The sequence below is a fragment of the Hetaerina americana genome, unplaced genomic scaffold (genome assembly GCF_022747635.1).
Source record: "Hetaerina americana unplaced genomic scaffold, ioHetAmer1.1.p SCAF_79, whole genome shotgun sequence".
In the NCBI taxonomy this organism is placed as follows: domain Eukaryota; kingdom Metazoa; phylum Arthropoda; class Insecta; order Odonata; family Calopterygidae; genus Hetaerina; species Hetaerina americana.
The window spans coordinates 850730-857993 of record NW_027287416.1 but is presented as its reverse complement, the minus strand read 5'-3'; the positions used below and the strand labels follow the sequence as shown (position 1 = coordinate 857993).

General features: G+C 42.0%; 2 non-coding genes across 2 annotated transcripts; both read right to left on the bottom strand.

Moving 5' to 3' along the window:
- Nucleotides 1–3648: 3648 nt before the first annotated feature.
- TRNAS-AGA (transfer RNA serine (anticodon AGA)) lies at nt 3649–3730 on the bottom strand. Its single transcript has one exon. It is a non-coding gene; the product is annotated as a tRNA-Ser (tRNA).
- Nucleotides 3731–4598: 868 nt separating this feature from the next.
- Nucleotides 4599–4680, bottom strand: TRNAS-AGA (transfer RNA serine (anticodon AGA)). The gene has a single exon. It is a non-coding gene; the product is annotated as a tRNA-Ser (tRNA).
- Between the last annotated feature and the right edge of the window lie 2584 nt (nt 4681–7264).

Below are 7264 nucleotides of genomic sequence, written 5' to 3'. Positions count from 1 at the left end.
ACTCCTTGAGTCGCAATGGTATTATATCTCGGCCCTTATCGCAGCGCCGCATTCTATACACACCTGCGATGGATTGCATGCTAGTATGTAGATGTAGGTGATGTATTAAATATGGAATTCATCCACACTCCGTCACGAGCACGTGGACCCCTGGGTCGCCGGAAGAACAATCGACTCTTCCCACCATTCTCTTCCCCCTGTTGCTCCACCTCCTCCGTCGCCAATTTACCCACCCCTATCCTCGCATTCTAATCCCTATACCCCACGTCCCTGTTCTGCCCTTCGCCCCTTTCAGGCTTTCCCGCCTCGTCTCACACCCCGCGTCGTCGCCGGTGGCCTAGTGTCGGACCCACGTTGTCACGTTTACGTGCTCTTCCACTGGTCTCTCCGTCCCTAATTACTCTTCCACAATTAATATCTGATTATGAATCTTCACATATCTTCATATACCGGAATCTATCACCAACCGGCTTGGTCGGATGCCTTTTTCTTTCCTGTGGCTCATTCGTTTCTTTAGCTGAACGCTAAGGTTCCCGCGAGGAAAATGGTGACCATCCCATCCTGAAAATGGTGTCGTATTAAGATTGAAGGTTCGTCCCTTCCGTCATTTCAGAATAGGAAACTCGATGAATCACGTAGTGAAGGCTTCCCTTCATCACGACCAATTGCTGTAAACAATGGTGAGTCCGAGTTGTTTTGATGCGGTTAACCGTGAGGTGATGAGAATTGATTTTGAACCGCGACGAGGGCACTCTGTGGCAACACCGTCGTGCGCGCTCCGTCGGAGGCAAGGCCCGACTTGCCACCAAGGACACTTGCCATGGCACACGGCCGTCGGAATCCGTGATTGCGGTCTCCGCGTCGGCACCTGCTGATAGCTGTTTTCTTGGAAGCTAACCGTCCCTGAGGACTTTATGATCCATGTTGACAGACTACTCGAGGAAGGGTCGAAAAATGCATACGGATTGCTTAGTAGTTAACTTGATTTATGCGTCTAAGAAAGTGTTCCCCAAACAACGTAATCACATGTGCATTTTATGTGTTCAGCAAATACATAATATTTGTTTGCGATAGAGATGTTCTGTTTAGCGTTGTAAAATATTCAGTTTGAAATATTGCACTATTACCATAGACGATGAATGTTTTTATGAGGCAGGCTAATGCATTTCCTCGGAGCAATACAGTGTAGTAACCTGGGTGAATCGCATGTTTCGACGATTATCAGTGAAAATGACTTGATAAGTTTCAATAATACCAAGTGCATGGCCGCGAAATTTTCAGCTTCACCGTAAGCAAATTTCGCCCTCTAATCTAAAAGCGTAACATCATTTTTCTACCAGTGATATTGGTTCACCAGAAGGGAGATTATGATTAAACAAAACCGTAACCAGTACTAATTAGTTTCCAATGGAATGAACGATGATTTACTGGGGAAGGAGAGAAGAAACGCTTCTCCACAATGCCTCATGCTTTATCCGACAGACCGTGCGATTCAGAGTTTGACCGGTAAACAGGTTTTCACCGCTCAACATGCTCCTTGCATTCCGGGGGGAAAGGAGACGCCGCACGCATAACGTGCACGCGCATCTCCTCCTCCGCCGAGATTGAGCGCCACTCGGTTTCCGTTCCCTGGGATCGAGCGGCCGCGTGGGGGGGAGGAGCCCTCGCGGTGGATGGCAGGCTAGTGGTGGTGTGTGGGCGTCCCATGCGGGAATGTCGAGGGACCTCGCCGTGAGGCAGCTGTTGCTGACTCCCGTGTAGCTCACGCCGTCGGCCCCCTTCTCGTCCCACTCCTCGCTCTTAGCTTTTTCCATCTTCCTCCTCCACGGTGTACCCTCCCTTCCTCTCCCACGCCCGCACCTTCGAACCCCCCACCCAACCTCATCTCCAGGCCTCTCCTGTCAGCCGCCCTCGTGAGGCTATACTCTCACCATACGCGCGCCTGGTCGACGACGACGGCTGGGAGGCAGCAGGTACCGAAGTCCTCCCCCGACAACACTGCTTCTCCATTCATCATCGCTCGCTTGATCTCGCATGCCACTGAGTTCCTGGTCAGCCGAGTAGCCGGAATCTGTCTCTTACGTGGGAAATTGTTATAACGTTGTTGCATGCCTTACTTCCTAATTTTTAATGACGTCGGTGATTGGCCCTTTGTGTAGTTTTCTCCTGGATGCCGTAAAATATTTTGGACATTTCTCTGCCTTCCAATGTTGTGGCAAAGACGAGGTAGCTTTACGTCTTAAATGCTAAATTGCCTACTAATAGGCAGCGCTGAGGCTCTGTTAACTCTTTGGGATGCATAAGCGCATTATATTGTTATGAGATTTCCAATATATCGTGATGGAAACTTGTTTTCTAAATATTTTGCTTTTTGACTTCTTGACCGTTATGGAAAATTGAAATACCTTCTGTGCAATAGAGTTTTGTTATGGTATACGTTATTTTATATCATTAATGTATACGAATAATCATAAGGCACAACATCCTCTGGCAACCGATACCTTCTCGCAATTTGGTACCAATAGCGCTGGTTAAAAGATGAATGTCATTGGTGTAATAAATATGATGTCATATCCTTTAAGATTCCAGAAAGATAAACGCTCCCGAAATGTTCGTCCACTTGCTCCAACGCACGGTCTCAAATGCCCGTTAAAAATAATTTACTACTTTTTAACGTCATAAGCTAAGGATATGGGAGTGACCTTCAAGTATTCCCGCATAGTACCCAAATATTTATCAGAAATACTAAAAATACCCTTCATTACCGGTCTTCCTTTTCTTATGCCTTTGTTGATCATCTCACTTATCGTGCAGTATTACATTATAAGTTCATGTCTATTTCTAAGGGTATTTTTACCTCCGTTTCTCGGGTCGCAAGGCTTCAAACTGTGCGATGAGGACCTTTTCTTTTATGGACTTCGAAACCTTACAAGGCTTAACACCTTAGCACATTATCGGCTACCTACTGTTTTCGCCTTCCTTCTTTGAGCCTTTTAGTGCTTGCAGCCTATAATTTGGTGCGGTAAAGCTTTAGAAAAGGATTTAGGTAGTATACGATTGTTTCGGTGCGATGAAAATGACCGTCTATATGTATTACAATCCATCTATTTGTATGTATATGAATGGCTGCATTCCCCTTCAATCACGAGCAAAAATTTATTCTTTTATCGACTGTCTGTTCCACCACGGCTGACAAAAATTTTATATTTGTTCCCCTCTTTAAAAGTTCGCACCTGTGTATTGTCATGATTTTCCCCAGAGTGAATATAAACTCGGTTATATTTGGGTCCTGGAAATATTGTTTTTTTCGAAGATGATTCTTAACATTTAATGCTTTATATTTTTTCCATTATTTACTAATTAGTGATATTGCAATGGATATCACTCGTTTTATTGCCTCAGCGAGGTATAATCAAATAGAATGGAGATTTATATGTGAACATTAAAGGATTTAGTGTCGTAACTGCATAGATTAGAGTGAGTTAGTAGAAGATTATTGTCCCTTTTTAAACGGAAACTTCGACCGTTACAAAGTAAAAATATTTTAAAAATTAATATATATGAATGAAGTTGAAGAATAATGCTGGTATGAAAGAGTACTTTGTAATCTGAGGGAGGTACAACAGCAATTGTCTTGCCTAAAAAATTCGCAGTCGGTAGGATTCGAACCTACGCTCCCAGAGGGAATCTGATTTCTAGTCAGACGCCTTAACCACTCGGCCACGACTGCTTAATGATGTTATTATTAATCAATTGATTTGGTTTGATTTTATATTTAAATTATATGTTTTATGAAATTTAAATTTCATTCATTAATATTCATATAATGACATGCACGAAAATGTTTATAGATATAAATATGAACAATAACACATTATAGTAGGCCGTGCCAAAATGAATCCCTGATAATGGTAACTTGCCTCTTCAGGTTGTAACTGCTTTTAAATTGGGAATGAAACCATTAGGCTCAGCTTTTGGCGTTTGAAAGGAAGCGGTATGACAACGCCAGAGAAATGTGGCCTGGCATTCACTTGAAGCGTGGGGTAAATCTGGTAACAGCTTGCAAGGGCCGATTATTGGAGTATTCATAATCCCAGCTGAAATCCATTTATATTTTGATAACTCTAAATGAACGCGTTTTAATTGTCCAATGAATCAGCGCTCCAATTTATTCTCGACGCTTGTATTATTCCAAAAGTTTCTTATTACAGCTGCTGTGAATAGAAAGTGGAAAAAGATTAATAATTGATTAGTTTGCGATTTTTCTACTTTTAGTTTTATCCATATTTGTATTTATTTTCATCATCCAGGATATCCAATTTTTTGGCCTCCCGATTTTGCTCTTATTTGGCGAATCCGTGTGTACCTCAACCGGCGTTGCGTAGTTATAAGTAGCTACGGGCCGGCCATGCATTATTAAGAAGTAATGGTGAAGGACGAACTGCTGTTATAATATAGGAGAATGGGAAATTTCAAAGTTTTGTTTCATCCTTCATAATCTATGCTTCAATTAGCTTTTTTGAGAACTGGAGAGTTGGGAAAAGAGGTCGGAAATTAAGATTCTCGGCGATATTGTCTCTCTAGTGGCAAAAATAAAACGCAGACGGTAGGATTCGAACCTACGCTCCCAGAGGGAATCTGATTTCTAGTCAGACGCCTTAACCACTCGGCCACGACTGCTCGTTGGATGGAAATGTTGCTTTCTTTAATTTCATAATTCTAGGTTTTTTCTGAGTGCCTACGCTGAATTAATATATTTCACAAGCCTGATGAACCGACGCTCAGATCTATTGGCCATTTTAAACGCTCCTGAATTTTGCTATCCCAGCGTTTGCAGATTTATTTTTATAGTTTGCTAGGATAGTTTCATTTTTAGTTGAACCAAGGGGTTGTCATAAACGCGAAAAAAGTTCCTTCATAATACATAACTGTCTACATTTTAATATATCAAATGTTATCATTTTGTCTTTTCCCTGTGTGTATTCATTTTCACCCTCTGTAGCGTTATTTTCCCTCTTCTTTTTTTGGCGATTTCGGTTGCACCTTAATCACCGTTACGTACTTATAGGTGATTACTGTGCAACTGGTAAGTATTTAGTAGTACAATGAAGGAACAAACTTTCCATTGGCCATTTCAAAGCCTCAAATCTTCTAAAAGTCTTGTAGCCTTCCATTATTTTTTAAGACTGGAGCAGAAAAAAATGTAGGAATCGGGTTCTCCCTCTATCGGTAAGAATTCGAACCTATGCTCGCAAAGGGAATCTGACTCCTAGGCAGACGCTTTGACCACTCAGCCACCACTGCTTAATAGTGTAAACACGATATTTTACTTGTCACTTACCATGCCTCTATTAGGAGCGATGCGATGCTTAAGTTGTAATCGTTTTGATGATTAGTATTTCATCTACGTTCTCCCTATACCTGTGGCGCCATTTTGGAGGAATAAGTTAGATGATGATGAATTCCAAGGTAAAATTTGCATGTGTCATTTAACTAATTATGTAGAATGGAATTTATAACAATTTTGAAATTAATGTTTAGGCTTACCTACGCGACGGTTATTCCCGGAAGCAGCATGGAACATTCAATAATAATTTTGGTTTTCTATTTCCACCAGAATATCGGAAATTTTATTGAAAAATTTAAAATAGAATAACAATCCAGTTTGACATTTTTTAAATGTGATGGAATGGCAGACGGATTCATGCGTCATCTTTTAAGAAAGTCACAGTATTTGTGGAGAAATAAGAAAAGTCTCGAAGTGTCAAATCGTAAATTCAAATGCAATTTCTTCAATTGAGGACATGCTACGTGCAGTTTATTTTATGCGTCTAAGGTCAAATTAGTACTCATCTTCCATGGGAGAGGATGATTGTTGGTTGCAGTGACATATCAGATAAAATGTCAAGTAATGCCTACTGATAAAATACGCGGAGTAGTAATTGGCTGGGTCGAACTCATTAAACACCTGAAACACTATCACTGGATCGCCCTGATTTTATTCCCATGAAGAATAGGTCTCTTTTATAAGCATCTTAGGCCGTTTCCAGGTTTTATATCTGCAGTCCTACCCGCTCTGAAAACCACCAGGGCGTAATATGGCAGGGGCTGTTACTACGACTGACTTTCAAAGAAGAGAGAAGTTAAACTTTTACTGAAAAATGAAAGAAACAATGAGGAAAATTATGAATGTCAGAAAAGAAGGATTACCTATTAACTCTCCAGACTTCGACGCCTTTGATCTGTTCTATTGGTATTCACGTGCCTGTATTCATTAATGCCGGAATATATGTATGCATGATGCTAGCCCACTGCCTGGAGCATATCGAATATCACATTAGATTAAGTTTAATTAAAGTAAAAATACTTTGTGACGAAAAATTGGTCTTCATCATTCATTCAGTACAGAGCCTCATTAACTGAACATTAAAGGCCTTATTTAAAAAGCCACCGCTGTTGTGAGGCGATGAACTCACCTCTGAATTGATGATGAATGTGTCGAACCACAACACAGGTGAATGACGTTAAGTTCTAAAGGCGAGTATGTACTTTCAGTTCAAATGATTAGATATCCTCATTTTTAAGAAAATAGATACACGTAGTCGATTAGTGTACAATTAACAATATTCCTAAAATGTTTCTAAGAAGTCACCCCATTCGAGTTCTTCCGTCCCTTATGTCCCTAGCTATTCGACACTTTCCGATACCTATCCCCACGCAAATTTAATACTTCATTGCCCTCCAGATTAGAAGAGAGCAAGTGACCCGGTGCCATTCTTATTGTTTTCATATCCTTCTCCCCTCTCTTGGTCGTTTTCTGAACCGTCGCAAGTCGCCTCTTTCCCCCCATCAACCCCCTCCCCCCAGCTTCTCACCGCGGGAAGCATCTCTCGCACCTCTCCGCAATCGGGAATGCTCCTGGAAGCGCAAAAATTTGAGCTCGCGTTTCCTTCCTCTCATGTAGTCGGACGGAAAGGTACGTAGGTAACGGAAGGGAATAGGTCCGAGGTGGGTATCTTGTGGTATTCCCCCTATCCACTTTTACTGAATGAACCGTGGTGGGGTCCTGCCCGACACCGCCGGCTTTCGTTTTCAGTGAGCCGGGGAGAGGAGTGAGGGATTGGGTGGGGAGAGAATAGTTGAGAAAAGAACTCGGTTCGAGTAGGCGGAGATCTTCAACGGAAGGTGGAGGGAGTAAAAAAAAATGGCCCGACAAGACTTGGCTCGGGTATGGGTTTCCGCGCATTGTCGTGATGCCCCCATT